General features: G+C 39.1%; 1 protein-coding gene across 1 annotated transcript in view; it reads left to right on the plus strand.

The window, feature by feature from the left end:
* The window catches only part of DOCK2 (dedicator of cytokinesis 2), a 500,577-nt gene that overhangs the window by 193,681 nt on the left and 287,376 nt on the right, over positions 1–19,520 (plus strand). The window lies entirely within an intron of this gene.

The raw sequence follows: 19,520 nt of genomic DNA on the forward strand, positions 1-19,520 counted from the left end.
TCTTTTGCTGTCCGAAGGACCCTGTTTACTACTTGAGATAAACACACATTTATTTGTTTAGACTGTTTAACAACATCTGCCTAGTCAGGGCTACATGGGTTTGAATGTATGCTAACCTCATGGTACGGGAAATTCATAACTTTACATATAATGTTGCTGCATACGTTTCACCATGATATTATGGACCAGTGAGTTATTAGTTTTCAAATGATTTCCCACAAGGCATATTGTGTTCAAAGAATATTACAATAGTGTGTGGTATTGGGGGTGGGATGTGTATACATGGATGTATTCTGTAACAGACAGTTGACATGGGGAGGACCAATCAGATAAGTAAGGAAATTTTCATTTTAATCCAAAAGCCATTTTTATCAAAAGTTTAGATGGGAAAAAATTGACCAGGTCTAAAACTAGGCATGAATTTGGCTTGATCATTAAAGTGTGAGGTTCTACCAGAATCAAAACACTGCCACTGCTGTCCGTCTAAATTTTCACATAGTAAAAAGGTGAGGTATCCTATATTGTTTGTTTGGTGCTTTGATGTCTGGGGCCCAAGTTAAACATTGTTAGCTATGTTTTTCTTTACTTAGATGTTTGTTTTTACATAGCTACAGTGTTCTGTTGTTCTTTAAAATTAATGTATGCTTATGTATGACCTTAGGTTTATCTTGATGATATTTTTATTTAAGAACACATGGTGGGATTTTTAGAAGTGCCTAAGGGTACGTCCACCCAACCAAAAAAACCCCAGCAGCAACAAGTCTCAGAGCCCAGGTCAACTGACTCAGGCGGGTGATGTGGGGCTCATGCTACAGGGCTAAAAATAGCAATGCAGTTGTTTGGGCTTGGGCTGGAGCTCAGGTTCTGAAACTCAGCAAGGGGGGGGTCGGTCTTGGAGCTTGGGCTTTAGCCTGAACCTGAATGTCTATACTCCTGTTTCTATACTCCCACAACATGAGCCCAAATCAGTTGATCCAGACTCTGAGACTTGATGCCATGGGTCTTTTTTTCGTTGTATTAGATGGACCCAGAGTGACACAAGAGCCGCAGTTCCATTTACTTGGAAAATGGTTTTCAATTGAACTTGTGCTCTTAAGTCACTTAGGCATTGCTGAATCAGTGACACAGTCACTTAGGCACAGTGTTTTGGTTGTTGTAAATACATATCATACAGAGCCACATGGACTGGGACACAAGTGACTTGGTTCTGCTTCCATTTCTGCCACTGACTCACCAAGATCTTAAACAAGCAGCTTATACTGGGATTTTGTAAAACACCTACTGGAGTTGTTATCCAGGGTTTTCAGAACCCAGAGCAGGAGCAACTTACCTATTTCACTCCAGGTGGTGTCAGGAATAAATCAATGGGAACATAGCAATTCTTTCTGATAAGAGATTAAATGCAAGTAAGCGTTCTTTTGTCTAACACGGCAGTTTATTAGATTTAAGCAGACAGACCTAAGCAATAGGTTTAGAACATCCTAGATATTTACCTAAATTCTGGAATAGTACTGAGTAATTAACAGTGGGTTTGCAGTGGCCACTGCTTAGCCACCGGGGAGAAAAGGTGTCCAGAAAAACATCCATCAAGATGGTTTCAGAGAACTGCTTCAAAGTGTACTCTATTATTTAGACTTTTATAACTAACTTCTACAAAACACACAGGTCATAATGACCCCTACTGGATCATTACTTTTTCTAACTTTTAATAAACATCTAATATTAGAAGAGCCCAGACTCAAGGTCTTCCAACCAACAAGGTTTTCAGTCTTACTTGTTTACTTTTCCCCCCTCCTCTTATTCTGATTAGCAGAAACTGCCAACAAGTTTTGACCTTGCATTTAAATGCCAGTCTTCAAATTAACCTTTAACTACGTGGTGTTATATTTTATTAATTCATGGTGGCTGAATGCACATAATCTGGTTGCAATTGGCTTGATGACATTTTGGGATACACCCCCCCTCAAATCCAGGGTAATAGTCAGGCACCCAACTACCACTGACTTTGGGGGTAAGGTACCTAACTCCCTTAGTCCCTTTTGAAAAATCCCATCCATGGATTCTGTGCCTCAATTTCTCTGTCTTTAAAATGGGATATTGATCCTTGTTTTTTTCCTCATAAAGTTACATAGAGATTTGTGGATGAATAGTGCATTGTTAGTATTTTGTATATTTCATTAATAAAAAGATTAATATTTTGCATGAAAAATAAACCTAATCATTACTGAGACAAAAATCCCTTCTACTTCTATCTCTTGGAGGACAAAAATACTAATGCTAACATCTAAAATTAAATTCATTATGTTCAAATATGTTTCCAGCATCTAAAAGGATCAGAAGTTCAAAATCCAGGATTAGGGATATGATGGATGAAGAGCTCCATTTTTGCCTGCTGCTTCTCCTGCTTTGGAATTAATTAATTAATTAAATAAAGGGCAGTAAAAAATGTGACTTTAAATGTTCACTTATTTAATTGAGAACAGCACCACTCATTAAGAAAATTTCGCAGCTGGCTTCAGTTTCTCTGGTTAAAAATTGATCCACTAAAATAGGATTATGCCTAAAAATCTAAACTTTATTTGAATTGCGTGGATGTTTAGAGAATGAAAAATAATGCCTTTCTTGACATCTAAAGTGAAGTTGTTTCAGATAATTAAAGAGTAAACAAGGTATTGATATTATAATACAGTTGCATGTTTCAGCTGCTGTTCTTATCTATTACAGCCTCTGCAGCATATGACTCATAGAGATGCTTTTCCTTACTCTGTTTGACATACTTTTCATGTAATGCCAAATTCACAGTTACGTTTTGAGTATGAAAGACGCATTGAATCTGAAAGATTAAATAAATTGATTGTACTCCCTCACTGCCCTTTAAGGAGCAAGCTTTGTTGTTTTCCTCAGTTATCTTGAAAAGCTGTTGTCTTCTTCCTGCTCAACTGCTTGCAATTGTATATAATTTATAACATTTAATTTGTGCAGTCACTAGGGGTTTTTATAACTGGGATTCATTTTGTTTCATTTCTTTCTTTCATTTTTGTCCCTTTTAAAAGACATACTTTTATTCCATTTATCCCATTTTAACACACACACTCTCAAAACTGGACTTCACAGACTTTTTAAAAAAAGCCAATGTTGATTGTGCTAACAGAGTTATAAATCCCTCCCAGCCAGGGCCAGCTCCAGGGTTTTTGCTGCCCCAAGCGGCAGGAAAAAAAAATCACGATTGGCGGCACTTCAGCAGCAGCGGCAGTTCCACCACGCCGCTTTCTTCTTTGGCGGCACTTCGGCGGTGGGTCCTTCCCTCCAAGAGGGACTGAGGGACCTGCTGCTGAAGAGCCAGACATGCCGCCCCTTCCCTTTGGCTGCCCCAAGCACCTGCTTGCTGTGCTGGTGCCTGCTCCCAGCTCGCACCCACAGATACATTTGCATAATCTCTTTCACATGCAGGTTATCACATGATCATTTCCCCCATTGTGCCATTTTAGCAAATCCATGCACACACTTAGGTAAAGTGTGTGTGTGCGTGCATTCTCGGTATGGGGTGGGAAGAGTAAGTACCCTAGAAATATAGACTAGTCTTGAAAAATTCTAGGTATTCAGCCAGTTAGATGGAATATGATTTTCCCTACTACTTGGGTGTGTCAGGGGCACTAATATCTGTAGCATATCTGCAAATATCTGTTTTATATGCCGGCATCTCAGCGAAGCCATAGGAGGAAAAAAGCTATAGCAGAGAATGTAAATAGCAGAAGGAGTCACAGAAGAGGTTAATACCTTAAATGCTCCTCATCAGCCTATTGTGAAGTCTCTATTCTAAGAAAACTCTCAGTAGTTTTGATGGGGGCCTGAGGGAGTGTGAGAGTGTGGAAGCAGGCCCAAAATAAACGGAACTTATAAAAATAAAGGACACTTGTCCTGTGTCATTTAACTGTGGGACGTTGAGTTGAAACACAGAATTCAGGAAGGCTTGTCTTCCTCTTAGGATCCAGTGACTAAACAAGAAGTGGCAGATGAAGACATCCTGTTCTGGTGGTTGAACAATTTTTTTCAACGAAAAAATAAATAGAAAAATGAGATTTCCAAAACCATTTTTATGGACAAAAATCATTGTCAAATTAGTAATTTTTCAGAGAAATTTCAAATCAAATGTTCAGAGGAAAAAATGAAATAATTCAAAATTTTAGAAATTTTCTTTCCAAATAATGAGGATGACCCATTTTCTCTCACTTTAACTCTTTTTCACTGGGACAAGGTGTGGGGGGAAAGTGAGAAGAAAAACCAAAACATGAGAAACAAAATTTTCATTTAACAGTTGAAAAAAAAATTTAACAAAATGAAAACTGGTAATATTTTTTCTGACACTTGAAATGGAGAAGAAAAGATCCAGTCTAGTCCTTAACCTGGAAGCAATTTGAGGACACTTGAGATGAGTCACTTCATACTATAAATTGTATAGCTTGAAGGTAAAGGGTGTTGTGCACTTCCCTAAAATAACTAGCCATGAGTAATGCTGTCATGTTTTCCCATATGATTTCATTTTTAGAGATGTCCATGTGTATTTGGACTGTGGTGGACCAGGTGGGAGGGTAAATGTATTCCTTGGGAAAGACTGGATCCACGGCACATCTGCCTTGAGGGGGTCAGGAGGGACTTCAAAGATCACTTCAGGTTGACTTTTTTTTTTAATCTCTACTTTGGTTCAGTTTATCATGCATAAAACACATGTCTGGCATTGAGGTTACAAATCACCACCTCTCTCTAATTCCGTCTTCCCTGTTCAGCCGTGACAGATCTGCTTCCCCTAGGCCCCAGCGAGCAGTTGCTATACTCCAGCAGCAATTTCAAAGCTCCTATCCTGGGAACAATGTCCTCCTACCTTCATGATAGAGGTGGGCATATAATAAAATCAGGTGCACTATTATACAGCAGTAATTGTACATATCTGTACTGTATTGCATCTGGGAGCTGCATAATATATATTTAGCTTTTTCCCCCAATTCAGGTGAACAGTGGCAGCTTACAGGGAGCTCAGCTTCCCCCTTTACACAGATTACTAAAATAATTTAAATGATAAAATGTAGTTCTAGAAAAAGACTTAATAGATGAAATCCATCAACTTCCAGGTGCAGGGTTTAATCCGCAGAGAAAGGATGTCACATATAATATAAAATATTAATCTTCTACTACTCTAGAATTTAGATAAAGGGCAAATAAATTCAAATGTAAACCAGTAAGTCTAAATTTAAATAAAGTATTGATTTTACATTAAATTAAAAGAATTTTAAAAAGCTGAAACTTGAAATAAAAAATCAATTCAACCCATCCAGTTTAGAAATTAAAAATAGTTGAGTGTTCTGTTCCATCCTTCTGCCAGTCAGGATTGTTGCCTTTTGCATGCTGTTCTCATGCTCTATTCAGCCTAGTTTTAAATGTCTCAAACAATGGCCCTTTCGACAACATGGAAACAACTATAACTTAATTAACATATAGATATATAGGTAGGTGTGTGTTAATGTTTTGTTAGGAGTAAAGTGTCTAATTAGAGATTTCCTATGAGGCATTTGGGAAGGACTTATCCAAAAATAGATCCAACTTTGCACACACTTATTCAGTGGCTAGGGAAAAAAGCTCATCAGAAGACTCTGAAGGAATTCAGTAGCAACATCAGCATGTGACATGCCCTCTGGAAACTTCAGATGTGCCAGCCTAACTGGGAAGTCTGCCAAACAACCAGATGCTAGTGTTGGAAAGATACCTACCCCAGCATGGCGTCTGGTACTGTAATTGCTAATCAAAGAGACAGGATGAGTGTTATAATGTGTTTAGGTAAGTGACATTAAGTACAAGGGTATTGTTTGTAATTTAATAAAATGTGAATATATTAAATAGTTTTAACTTCTTTAAGGCCAAAGTGGGTTATGATATTGTTTTAGTGCTGGTTCGTTGTTTTATTACTAAACATCAAATTTGAGATAAGTAATTTAAAGAAAAATAGCAAAGCGCAACAAAGGAAAAATGTAAGGATCAAAGGAAAGGAATGTGCATGAACATACGTCATCCTGGAGGCAGCAGATACAAAATGTTTTACCAAGTTGAGAAAGGGCTTGTTAGTGGAGAGGGCATGGCGCTTTGTTACATATATGAGGATTTGGCTCAGCCAGAGTCTTTCCAGACCTCTGGAAATGTCCAGTTCACACTGCTGTTACTCAGTAGACTAAGACCTGCATTAATATTGATTAGGATTGTATAATCTCAATAATATGGGTACTAATTTGGTAACAGCATGCGTTCCAGGAATGGGATGGATTGTGTGACAGCCTGGTGTTTCTAATAATGAAAATAGGTTTAATAGGGGCCAACCAGCTTTTTCTACTAGGTTCTTTAGCCTGATGAGCAAGCAATCCTGGGAGTGCACTACTGTAGATCTCTATGGGACAGGCAGGGCGCAGTCACAAAATTTAATTCATGCATATCCTCTCTATCCATCTTAACGTTAAGTAGTCTGGATTATATTTAATAACAGCATGTCTGTCCCTGTTCAGTGTCTCCATAACAAAGTATAAGTTTAGGCTGATGTGATTCTGGTATAAAGTTAAAACTTAGCATAGGTGATTTTAACATGTCCTATTTAATCTACTGGAAATCTGCTTATTATTGTAATAGCTATAGCTCCTCCTCATTATTTGCATTAGACTAGTGCTTAGAGACCCATAAGGATGAGGGCCCCATTGTTCTAGGCACTGCACAGATAGGAAGACTGTATCTGCTTAGAAAAATTTATAATATAATTAGACAAAAATGGTGAGAGGGGAAACTGATGCACTGAAGTGATTTGCTCAAGGCATGCAGCAGACTGATGGTAGAACACTCTTGGATATCCATAAAATAGGTAGCATGCGTGCTTCCTTCTGAGAACCATTGGATCCCCTAGAGCAAAGAACCTAGAATTCCAGAGTTAAGCAGTAAAATTAAACCTAGAAATAATTGCCGTATAGCAGCCATTCTGCAAGTGAAGTCAGACATCACTAATAAGGCTCTTATAAAGTCTAGTGCCCCAAATTACCTTGAGAACCAAATTGAGTTCAGTCAGCAAAAACTTATTTCCTTGCACCTCCGTAACCTGGAAAAGTTTCAATATATTTTAAATTCTAAACAACTGGGCATTTTGCAGAAATGGGGGCCATGCTGAGGTTGCTCAATCAGGGCAAACCGCAAAGAATGGGGCAGACGATCCCCAAAACCGGTGGTTATTCTAATACTTAGATTCACCAAGGCAGCGACAAAACAGCTTCTACAATACCTTCCTGGTGACCCAGAAGCCAATACACAGTTCTCTTAAAGCAACCCAGCCTATGGACTCCCTCCCAGACAGCCAAGTCAAATATGATGATTATTGAAAATCTTGTTCATCATAAAAGAAGTTCTACCAATCCCAAAGGATCAGACACATTACCCACCAAGTTAATGAATACTTCAGATCTTACCCAAATACACACTTACAGCCAATTCTTAATAACTAAAGTTTATTTAAAAAGAAAAGATCATTATACATACAGATATGAGTTCAGTTCTGAGATCAGTTTCATAGAAGAGGTGGTGAACTTTGGAGTTGCAAAGAGTTCTTAGAATTAGTCCATAGGTTCAGTCCAATGTCCAATAGCAGGGTGATCCAAATGATTTTGGAGACCTCAGTCTTGCAGTTTAATGCTTTCCCTGAGAAAGCATAAGCAGATTTGAGATAAAAAGGAGCAGAACCCAAGGGTCCCCTTCATAGTTCTTTTGCAGTGTGCAGTCCTTGGGTAAACAAAAGGCAATCATTGTGACTTTGAAGTAGACCTATTCCCAAAGCATCACTGGTAATTAGCTACATGGATTAACATAAGCAATTGCCTATCTTCCATCATTTCACAGGTGATTTACCACAAACTTCAAATAAAAATTGACAGCGATATCAGTACATTTAATGTTAAGATAATTTTTTGATCTCTGAATCAACAGAATACAGCATAGACAAGAACTTTTTGGTTACATTGTTAACCTCTAACAATATGTACATAAATACACAAAAATACAGTCATTAACTACTACTATGTCTCTAAATTTTGAATGTGGGTCAGTTAGCATGACAGTTGCTTAACCGTTTTTGGCCCCATATCATAGCTTGAAACCCTAGGGATAGGATATACAAATGTCCTTAGCATTGGCCTAACTCTGCTCTCATTGAGGTTGGTGATAAAAGTTCCATTAACTTAACTGGGAGCAGTTATGCCAAGGTGTCATGCTTTTGGAAATCCTACCCTGGACTCCTGATATGACAGAATCAGGATTGCGCAAATAGTTTTTAGATTCTTCTGTTTAATTTAAAAATTGTTCTGTGTTTGTATTATATGTGAAAATAGCAATAAGACAGGAATGGCACTATTTTAATTAAATCAGACATCAAATGAGTTTTGTAGAATTTGTAGTATGAGGCCTTTAATAATCTGTGAACTTCAGTTGTAGGACAAAGTCACATGCCATGTGTTCATGGCTATGATAAAGATTCACTGAAATGTTATGTAATTATTTTAAAATCACTGACATGTCATTTGACACTCTTTCATAAGATGACTTGCTTCTACTGTAGTCTGTAGTGTTCCATTATTCAATATAATCTATTAGAAGTATCTTTATATGTGCAGGGTTACATGATAAAGTGAATTTGTAAATAAACGTTTCACCTCTGTAGATCTGAATTCAATCTTGGCCTAGGACAGAAGTGAATTGTGTCACAGATTGCATAACACTGATAGCTGGAAGTATCTGCTTGAGAAGCCATTGGTTGGCTTCCCCCAGCTTCCATTGGCTGGGAATCGTGAACTGCAGCCATTGGGAGCTGCAGGTGGCCGTGCCTGCGGACAGTCGATGTAAACAAACTGTCTCATGGTCCACCATCAGATTATAGACAGGCCACATGCAGGCCGCATATTGCCCACCACTGCTCTAGAGAAAGGGTGATGATTGATTTACTACAATGACCTCATTTACCCAGGCTGTTGACCCAAGACTCTTTGAGGCCTATTTAAATAACAGGTAGATGTATCAATCATAACTTGATTATAAACTATCATCTTCAACTATAAACTATGCATAAGATTTCCATGCATTTTAACGGCATGTTAATTTTGAAGCATCTGCATTGTTCCTCTAAAATCATTAGAGATGAAAGAAATTGTCAAGGTTGATTCCCAACTCTGGCACTTTGAGTGCAGAAGGTGGGGGCCTGCAAGGATTCTAAAAATTAATACTGGCCACTCTAGGCCGGTATTAAACTCCCAAGGTTACAGCTTTTCTGTGCCATTGGATGGTAAATGCTGCCACCACCCAAGTGCAAAAACAAACAAACAAACAAAAAAAACCCTTTGAGAACCCAGAAAGGAGCACTTAGGAATTCCTTCCTTGGGGTAACCTCAAGCCCCTTCACAACACTGGTCCCCCCCGGGGGAAGAGCTGAGAAAGAAAACAATGGAAATCAGCTGCTGCCACCAGCTAATTAAACAACATGTGCACAAAAAAACCCCCAATCCTGTTCTTAAAAAAAGGTAAATTTTATTGAAACAAAAAGAAAGAAAATACATCTGGAACTTAGGCTATTGCTAGATTTTAAAAGAGCAAATATAATAATTAAGCATCAAGAATGGTTTTCTTGAGGTCCAGCTTAATGGTTACAAGCAAAACAAAAGCATTTGGGGGTTAGCACAGAGGAGTCCACAAACTTTACAGAAATAAAAGAGGTAAACCTAATCACATCTTTCTAGACATTTTCTGATCTACTTACATATCTGGGGTTTCAAATTGAGTAGTTTTAGGTATGATCTGGTGATTTTCATACCTGGTTCACAGCTTTTTACAGCATAGCTTCAGCTCTGTTGTGCTCTGTCCCCTCTCTCTGGAGAACAACACAGACACAGGGAAAGATTTTTTTCCCAATTTTGAAAAGTTCTAGCCCTCCCATTGGCTCTTTTGGTCAGGTGCCCACTCACTTCCCTTTACCTATGGATGCGGTCAGACTTTTTAATCCTCTACAGGTAAAGCAAGTAGAGAATAGCTACCAAGAGGGATTCTATAGCTAACTGGCTGACTGGGTGTCCACAAAAGGGAGCTACCCTCCCCACTCCCATTTATCACAGAAATAGTTGACTAATTCTACATTTTTTACAGAACCCAGTTGTTTAACTCAAACACTAATAAATTTCCTTGCAAACTCTCAAAAAATTCATTCTGTACTCAGAATAAGTATTGCAAATTCACAAGGGATATGCTATATTTTCATAGACAACAAACCTGGTTTAAGTGCAAAATGGAACTAAGCCTTAACTATGGAGTCATAACCAGCCCCTCTCCTTAATAAGCAATCTTTTATTGTGCATTATTCTAGATAGCATCAATGATGCTGCAGACCATACTGAAATGTAATAATGGGAAGAGATTGGATTGTGAGGACATTTTGTTCAGCTCCCTTCTTTAGGAAAGGAAGCATGAGGGAGAAACAAGGAAAGCATTTATAGTGTCAATTAGTGGCTAACTCTTTTTGCCAGTGATTGATTTTTTTTTTCAAGGAGTAGAATATACTCCAAGTCTTTTCCCTCATAGTTTTTATCAAATCATTAAGTGTCAGTTCGCTATTAGTATATCTACAATTATGATAAAATGTTTCACTATTTCTTCTTTCTGGGTCTCAGCTCTACTTAATTCAGTTTAAAATGTCCTTTTACAGTACATGCCTTGTTGTGGCTTGCCAATTCCTTTGTTTCCAAGTGCTTGCAAACACATTGTTTGAAAATAAACAAAACAAAACCACACTCCCAAAACTAATTGTACAGCCTACAGGTTAGAAATAAATAGAACCCTCTACTGAAGTATTTGCCTCACATGGTTCTAAGAAAAGAGAGCCAATAATTGTAAAGTCCTGTAATTTAATGGACTGAAGATATGACTCTCTCAAGGGAAGCATTCCCAAGTGCAGTAAAATAAAGCATGCCTTTCAAAAAAAGCTGTCCTAAGCATGTGAAGATTTGGAGAAAGTTTAGGTTTTTCCCCCCAAGGATATTGTAGGAAATTTCCATGCATATCACATGGTGATCATCAGTTTTGTAGTATTTCAGTTTTTTCAGACTTCCACCGGAAAGTAAATTTATGAAGCATTATAATAATTCACCCAAGAAGAAATTAAGATGTAAAAACATGGATGGCACAGTGAATACAATAACAAGCTAAAAATAAAATCTTTCATAGATTGAAAATCCTTTTGAGAACTGACAAAATAATTCCTTACATTTTTCTGGAATAAGCAAGAGACAAATTACTACAAAGCAATTTCATATTATATATATAGATGAACAGGGTGGCATGTTATTGACACGTAAGTCAATAATACTGCAGCTTTTGGAACAACTGTAGTTTTGTTAAAGAGCGGTGTGATGGTAGCATTTTTGGATTAGGATTAGTGCCCCATGATAGATAAATAATTAAAATAATGCAATTGATGAAATCAGATTGTTAAAATGTTGAGTTAGGAGTTGTCTGAAAATGTGTGGTATAACATCCTCACACAGGCAGGAGACCTATGCCTAAAAAGACTACCAAAGGAATACAAAAAGCGTAAGACATTAAAGAAGAAACTGCAGTAGAAATGTTAGTAATGCTATTATTTAAAAAAAAAAAAGTCTGGTACCTCGTATGAGAGGCAATGACAGCAGTGAAATTGATTACAGGAGAGGGGAGCTAATGCACCGTAGACCTAAATGTTCCTATATTTCCTTGGCCATTTGAGGCAGTGCTAATACATCAGTATTCCAGGGCTCTCAATATTTAATGTTGCAATTTTTCCATGTAAAAGTATTGAAGTTCAAGAGTGAAGATTTTCAAGCCTGAAAAAGCCTGTATTTTTTTTTTCAAATTATAGTGGTAATCAATGTACTAAAGAGAACTATGATTAATATAAACATCTTGAATTCTAACAGGGGACAAAGCATAAAACACCTCTTACAGAATGGCACATAAAAATTCCAGCAGAATTGTCAGTTTTGAACTCCACGCTCTGTAATTTCATGACAAGGATTCTTACCAGAAGACTACTTAGAAGTGTTACAATTCCAGCAGTGACACAGGGTGTGTCTTCTCTGCATGAAAAGAAAACCATCTATGCAGATTTCATGAAGTAACATTGAACACTTTCTAAGAAATTAACGGATATTTCTCAGGTCTGATATGGGTGGTTATGCGGCCAATGCTCTTAAAGGGTAGTAATTTTGCACACCTTCACTGGAGTGTTAGAAAGCTGCTCAGCAATCAAAAAACTCAGAGATGACATTTCCAGCTGCTGGGTGCAGGGCCAGCTCCAGGCACCAGCCGAGCGAGCTGGTGCTTGGGGCGGCAGATTGTTTGAGGCGGCATTCTGCCCAATCCTAGGGCGGCACGGCTGCTTTTTTTTGTTTGTTTTTGTTTGTTTGTTGTGCCGCTCCGGCCACCCTGTAGGGGGCGGCGGCGCGGAGGACGGGAGCACCCTGCAGCAAGCCCGGCAGGGCAGTCCGCGTCCTTCCCTCCCAGACGACTGGAGCGGTGCGGAGCCTCCGGTCGTGGCCGCGTGGTAGCGCCCCACTGAAGCCCTGGCCACCCCCCTTCTCTCTCTCTTCCCCCTCCCTCCCGCTAGCGGGGGCATGTCTGCAGCGCAGGGAGTCCCCCTGCACCCTGGCTCCGGCCGCGCCGCAGTTTGTTGTGTTTTTTTTTTTTTTTTCCTTTGCTGTTCTGGTACTTTTTTTTTTGCTTGGGGCGGCCAAAAAGCCAGAGCCTGGCCCTGGCTGGGTGTGAGGAGGTGTTCCATAGCCAAGTAACAACACACACTGGTGGATAGGCAAAGTGTGTTGATAAAAACTAGAGTTTGGAAGATCCTTAGAGTCTGCATTGTAAGTTATTTATTTTACTTCATTTAACTCATGCTCTGGGTGAATGTTAGATGTCTTAGCTCAGTGGTTATTTTACTTTTCAGCTGATATTAAATGAGCATTGCTAGGAATAGAGGCTTTTTCAGCTTAATTCCTTTTTTTTTAACTGCATGTTGCCTCCCTGGTCCTTTACTAATACACTCTTTAGTAATTTGACCTAGCAGCACATCTTACCATGGAAAATTATATGTCACAGTGTAGTAAGTCACAGTGTACAAGGATTTTTTTTTCTTCAACAGTAAGTACACACTACAGTTAAAAAAAAACCCAGTGCTAAATCTCAGCACTCTCCCTTTGTACGGCAATATCAAATGCTGTGTGCTTCAAGGCAAGACCTATGGGGCTAAGGGTGAATAACTGAGTTTAGGCATCAATGAGCAGGCAGAAGATGTTGGAATACATTCAGAGAAGGAAAATACCTACAGCGGGGGTTCTCAAACTTCATTGCACTGCGACCTCCTTCTGACAACAAAAAATATTACATGACCCCAGGAAGGGGGACAAAAGCTTGAGCCCTGCCACCCCAGGTGGGGAGGCCAAAGCTGAAGCCTGAGCCCCACCATCCCAGGCAGGGGGCCAAAGCCGAAGCCCATGGGCTTCAACCCTGCTGCCCAGGGCTGAAGCCGAAGCCTGAGCTCTGCTGCCCAGGGCTGACACCCTTAGGCTTTGGCCCTGGGTGGTGGGGTTTGGGCTTCGGCCCCGGGTCTGGGCCCCAGTAAGTCTAATGCCAGTCCTGGCAACCCCATTAAAACGGGGTCACAACCTACAGTTTGAGAATCACTGACCTACAGAAAGGATTGAAAAAGAAGATCACACTTGGGTATAAATACAACAACATTCATCAGGAGCATGATCTGGAGGTTATATGAAAAATGTGCCATGAGGATAGATTATTAAAAGCTAATTATCTCCTGGAATTTAGGTCTGACATTAAAATAATGCTTGTAATTATGCAAAGTGTTGAAGTAAAAGAAATAAATAGGATGCCTTCCATTGAAACAAAGGAGCTGCTTAAAACGGTAGCATATGTAGCTGGCAGATGTTTTCATTACAAGGCTGACAAACAGATCTCTGCATATATTCTCACTACTATTGTAACCTCCATGTATGTTACCAAGTGCTAGCCACATTTATCAAGAGCAGAAGAGCACCATCTAAATTCTGAGTGTGATCATAAGAGAGCAACTCTTTTGAGTTTTCTAATAAATGTATGTATTTAGTTTTTGATTTGTAATATGAAAAGCTTATCACAATTATTAAAATAATTGTACTTCAGGTCTGGAGCAAAACAATTATTCTCACTTTAGTACAATTTACTTTGTCATTTAAACATATTTAGCACAATTTCAATATTATGTAATAAGTTTTCTTTCAGATATGCATACGTATACATTTTCTGCTATACTTCCATATCACAGGAAGTGTCATGCTGCTATGATGTCATTATCAGTCATTGTAGAACAGTGGTTCTCAAACTTTTTTACTGGCAACCCCTTTCACATAGCAAGCTTCTGAGTGCAACCCCCTTATAAATTAAAAACACATTTTTATATATTTAACACCATTATAAATGCCGGAGGCAAAGCGGGATTTGGGGTGGAGGCTGACCGCTCACGACCCCCCATTGTAATAGCCTCATAACTCCCTGAGGGGTCCCGACCCCCAGTTTGAGAACCCCTGTTGTAGAATGTGATGCACTTAAATTAGTTCCACACCCAAAAAACCCTACATTAAGAGAACATTATTAATTCAATAAAAAGCTATTCCATTTTATTAAAGTTGTGTTTCAAACAGTTCATTACTTTTTAGGCTTCCAAACTAGCCAAAATGGTAACGGTAGAAAAAACGAAGATAGCTACTTAGAGTTTGTGTATATAATCTGCATACCAATAAAAAATAATGACTTTTTATAAATGAAACCCTGAAGAGCATTATAAATATTGGAGTTGATAAGCCAACAACTGGAATACACATCTGGTAACTCTGCTCTTGTAGAGGTGTCAGGGATATTGAACAAGTGACATGGAGTTAAGAACATAAGAACGGCCATATTGGGTCAGACCAGTGGTCCATCTATTCCAGTATCCTGTCTTCAACAGTGGCCAATGCCAGATGCTTCAGAGAGAATGAACAGAAGAGCGCAATTTCTCGACTGATTCATCCCTTGTCATCTACTCCCAGCTTCTGTCAATCAGAGGCTAGAGACACCCAGAGCATGGGGTTGCATCCCTGACCATCTTAGCTAATACCCATTGATGGACCTACCCTCCATGAACTTATCTAATTCTTTTTTGAACCCTGTTATAGTTTTGGCCTTCACAACATCCCCTGGCAACAAATTCCACAGATTGACTGTGCATTGTGTGAAGAATTTCTTCCTTATGTTTGTGTTCAACCTGCGGCCCATTAATTTCATTGGGTGACCTGTGGTTCCTGTGTTATGTGATGGGATAAATAACACTTCCTTATTCACTTTCTCTACACTGTTCATGATTTTATAGACTTCTATCATATCTTCCCTCAGTGGTCTCCTTTCCAAGTTGAAAAGTCCCAGTCTTTTTAGTCTCTCCTTGTATGGAAGCTGTTCCATACCCCTAATCATTTTTGTTGCCCTCATCTGTACCTTTTCCATTTCCAATATAACTTTATTGAGATGGGGTGACCAGAACTGCACACAGTATTCAAGGTGTGGGCATACCATGGATTTATATACTGGCAGTAGGATATTTTCTGTCTTACATTCTATCCATTTCCTAATAGTTCCTAACATTCTGTTACCTTTTTGACTGCCACTGCACATTGAGCAGATGTTTTCAGAGAACTATCGATGATAATTCCATGATCTCTTTCTCGAGTGGTGACACCTAATTTGGATTCCATAATTTTATATGTATAGTTGGGATTATGTTTTCCAATGTGCAGTACTTTGCATTTATCAACATTGAATTTCATCTGCCATTTTGTTGCCTAGTCACTCAGTTTCATGAGATTCTTTTGTAACTCCTCACAGTCTGCTTTGGATTTAACTATCTTCAATAATTCTGAATCATCTGCAAATTTTTCCACTTCACTGTTCACCCCATTTCCCAGGTAATTTATGAATTTGTTGAACAGCACTGGTCCCAGTACAGATACTGGGGGGGGGGAGGCGGACCTGCTATTTACCTCTCTTCACTGTGAAAACTGACCCTTTATTCCTACCCTTTTTTTCCTGTCTTTTAATCAGTTACTGATCCATGAGAGGATCTTCCTTCTTATCTCATGACTGCTTACTTTGCTTAAGAGCCTTTGGTAAAGGACCTTGTCAAAGGCTTTCTGAAAGTCCAAGTATAGTATGTCCACTGGATCACTCGTGTCCACATGTTTGTTGACTTTCTCAAAGAATTCTAATAGATTGGTGAGGCATGATTTCCCTTTACAAAAACTATATTGACTCTTCCTCATCATATCATGTTAATCTGTGTGTCTGATAATTCTGTTCTTTACTATAGTTTCAACCAATTTTCCTGATACTGAAGTTAAGCTTACTGGCCTGTAATTGAAAGGATTGCCTCTGGCGCCTTTTTAAAGAATTGGTGTCACATTAGCTATCCTCCAGTCATCTGGTACAGAATCTAATATATGTGATAGATTACATACCACAGTTAGTAGTTATGCAATTTCATATTTGAGTTCTTTCAGAACTCTTGGGTGAATAAGCATCTGGTCCTGGTGACATATTACTGTTTAACTTACCAATTTGTTCCAAAACCTCCTCTATTTACCCCTCAATCTGTGGCAGTTCTTCAGATTTGTCTCCTATAAAGGTGGATCAGGGGTGGGAATCTCTTTCTCATCCTTTGCAGTGAAGATCATTGCAAAGAATTCATTTAGATTCTCCGCAATGGCCTTATCTTTCTTGAGTGCTCCTTTGGCACTTTGATTGTCTAGTGGCCCCACTGATGGTTTGGCAGGCTTCCTGCTTCTGAGATACTTAAATTAATTTTTTTTGCTCTTAGTGTGAGTCTTTTGCTAGATGCTTTTCAAATTCTTTTTTGGCTTGACTAATTACACTTGACTTGCGAGATTTGATGCTCCTTTCTATTTTCCTCAGTAGGATCTGACTTCCAGTTTTGAAAGGACGCCTCTTGCCACTTCTTTTACTTTTTTGTTTAGTTGTCGTGGCACTTTTTTAGTCCTTTTACTATTTTTTTTAATTTGAGATATACTTTCAGTTTGAGCCTCTATGATACCATTCCTAAAAAGTTGCCATGCAGCTTGCAGGCATTTCTCTTTTGTGACTATTTCTTTTAATTTTCATTTAGGCTAGGTCTACACTACCCGCCTGAATCGGCGGATAGAAATCGACCTCTTGGGGATCGATTTATCGCGTCCCGTCAGGACGCGACAATCGATCCCCGAATCGGCGCTCTTACTCCACCAGCGGAGGTGGGAGTAAGCGCCGTCGACAGAAAGCCGCAGAAGTTGATTTTGCCGCCGTCCTCACAGTGGGGTAAGTCGGCTGCGATACGTCGAATTCAGCTACGCTATTCACGTAGCTGAATTTGCGTATCTTAAAACGACTCCCCCCTGTAGTGTAGATGTACCCTTAGCTAGCTTCCTCATTTTTGTGTACTGAGCAATTCAGCTATATTCACCTCTTGGACCAGATCTTGTGCAGCCTTTTTTCTTCGGTGTTTTTTGTTTTGATTTGGGGTGGGGGGGTGTTTATTGGCCTACGTGTAGAGAATACTAATGAGGTGTATCTGGCTCTCAGACTCCCCCTCTAAACTCCCGTGCAAAACAACCCTGTTAGCTGCTCCTGTTCATTAGCTCCTCTGGTAGCTTAGGAGCTAGCTGTTTTTAAACCCCTATTCTCCCTGAATAGCCCTGTCCCCTGGTTAATGGTCCTTAAAGGGAATATTGGTCAAAGCCTCGTTAAGAAGCTCTCAGCCTTGCCTAAAAGGCCACTAGACTCAGCATATACAGGCAGCCTTTTCAAAACAATATAACCATTTATTAGTCACCTGGAGTATGGAAGGTTAGGTTAGCACAGAGAGGCAGAAGTTAAGCCATGGGCCATCCTGGTGAAACCAGTCCCATGATGGGTCAGCCCAGCTATGATGATGGACTCCATCTCTGGCTCCCTCTCTTGTCCTTTTATTCATCCAGTTAGAGTTCCTGTGTCCCTCCAAAAGGGCCGCCTTTCTTTCGAGTCACCTTTACACCTTGTTCTCCAGCTCAGGTCAGAAGTCCCATCTACTGGGGTTTCCTGCTGTTAGGTATAGACTGTTCAGTCTGTGAGGCATCTATTTGTCATGCTGGACCCTCTGTTGATTTGGGTCGGCTTCACACAGTTTTTTTAACGACTCTTCATTTCACCAGACAGCAAGGTGACCGAAGGGCAAACACCTCCTGTCTCCTGTACTGTTCCAGTAGCAGTGTTAATCCTTTTGCACCCACTGGGTAGCAATGCAATGTACAGAGGGAAACTGAGGCATGCTAGGTTTCATAAAATATATTACAGAAAATTCCCATTGTGTCAAAAACATGAACTGAAGAATAACTCTATAGCAGCAAAGTAATTATAGTACAGCAGGATATTATGAGTTTGTAAAGTATAAAAAGCCACAAAATATATATTGGGTTAGTATTAAGTGACTAATAACTCAGAAAAATCAGTGAAATTAACAACAGAATCATATTGCCCTAAACTTTTTGATGAAATTATGTTGAATTGTTTGGAAAGGAAAAAATTTTAAAGTTTTGGAAAACATCTGTTTGAGAACTTTCCCAATTGTATTACACTGCTGATTTCTTTTATTACAGGGTTATAAATCCTATACAAATAGGTTTTGTGATAAAAATACAGACAAATTTATTAGCTGCTGCTATAATTTGACATGTATTTCAGAAACAAAAACTCATAAATGTCACTTGAGACTACTACCAACCATCTTCAGTTTGTAAAATTCCAATGATTACCATGACAGATGTGAAGCTATAGAACACAGTAAAGAGTATGAATGAAGAACTGCAGGCTTACAGCTCTGTTAAATGAAAAATAGGTCTGGCTCATGTACTTGGGAGCTTCTCATACATAGTTACATAAGTCTGAAAAATCTGCTTATATGGTCTGCTGGCAGGTGAAGTCAGTTGTACTGTCTTGAGTGAAAGACTTAAGATTTCATTTCTGTGATTTCTGAGAGTTATGTTTAAAAAAAAAACAAAACCCAAAGCATTACTAGAGACATGACAAAAAGTCTCTTGGTTAACTAGCAGAGTAGGATTAGTGAGGGATCCGGGCAGTAGCTTCCATATTATAGTTTTTTTTAAAACTGCATTTGTCAGCATAATGCTTAAGTACTTTATGAAGAAGGATTACCACCACAGTGGGTGGTGGTCTGGTTGTGAGATGCAAACCTGGAAATAAGGGTATTTTCCTTCACTGTACGATTATTCCTTAATCATAAAACTTTTTTTAAAAAGCAACTTAGTGGCTATTAGCATTTGTAACTGCTTGTGCCACTGTTCAGTTTTCTCTTGGTCATATGT

Source organism: Malaclemys terrapin, chromosome 8 (assembly GCF_027887155.1).
Source record: "Malaclemys terrapin pileata isolate rMalTer1 chromosome 8, rMalTer1.hap1, whole genome shotgun sequence".
Taxonomy (NCBI): Eukaryota; Metazoa; Chordata; order Testudines; family Emydidae; genus Malaclemys; species Malaclemys terrapin.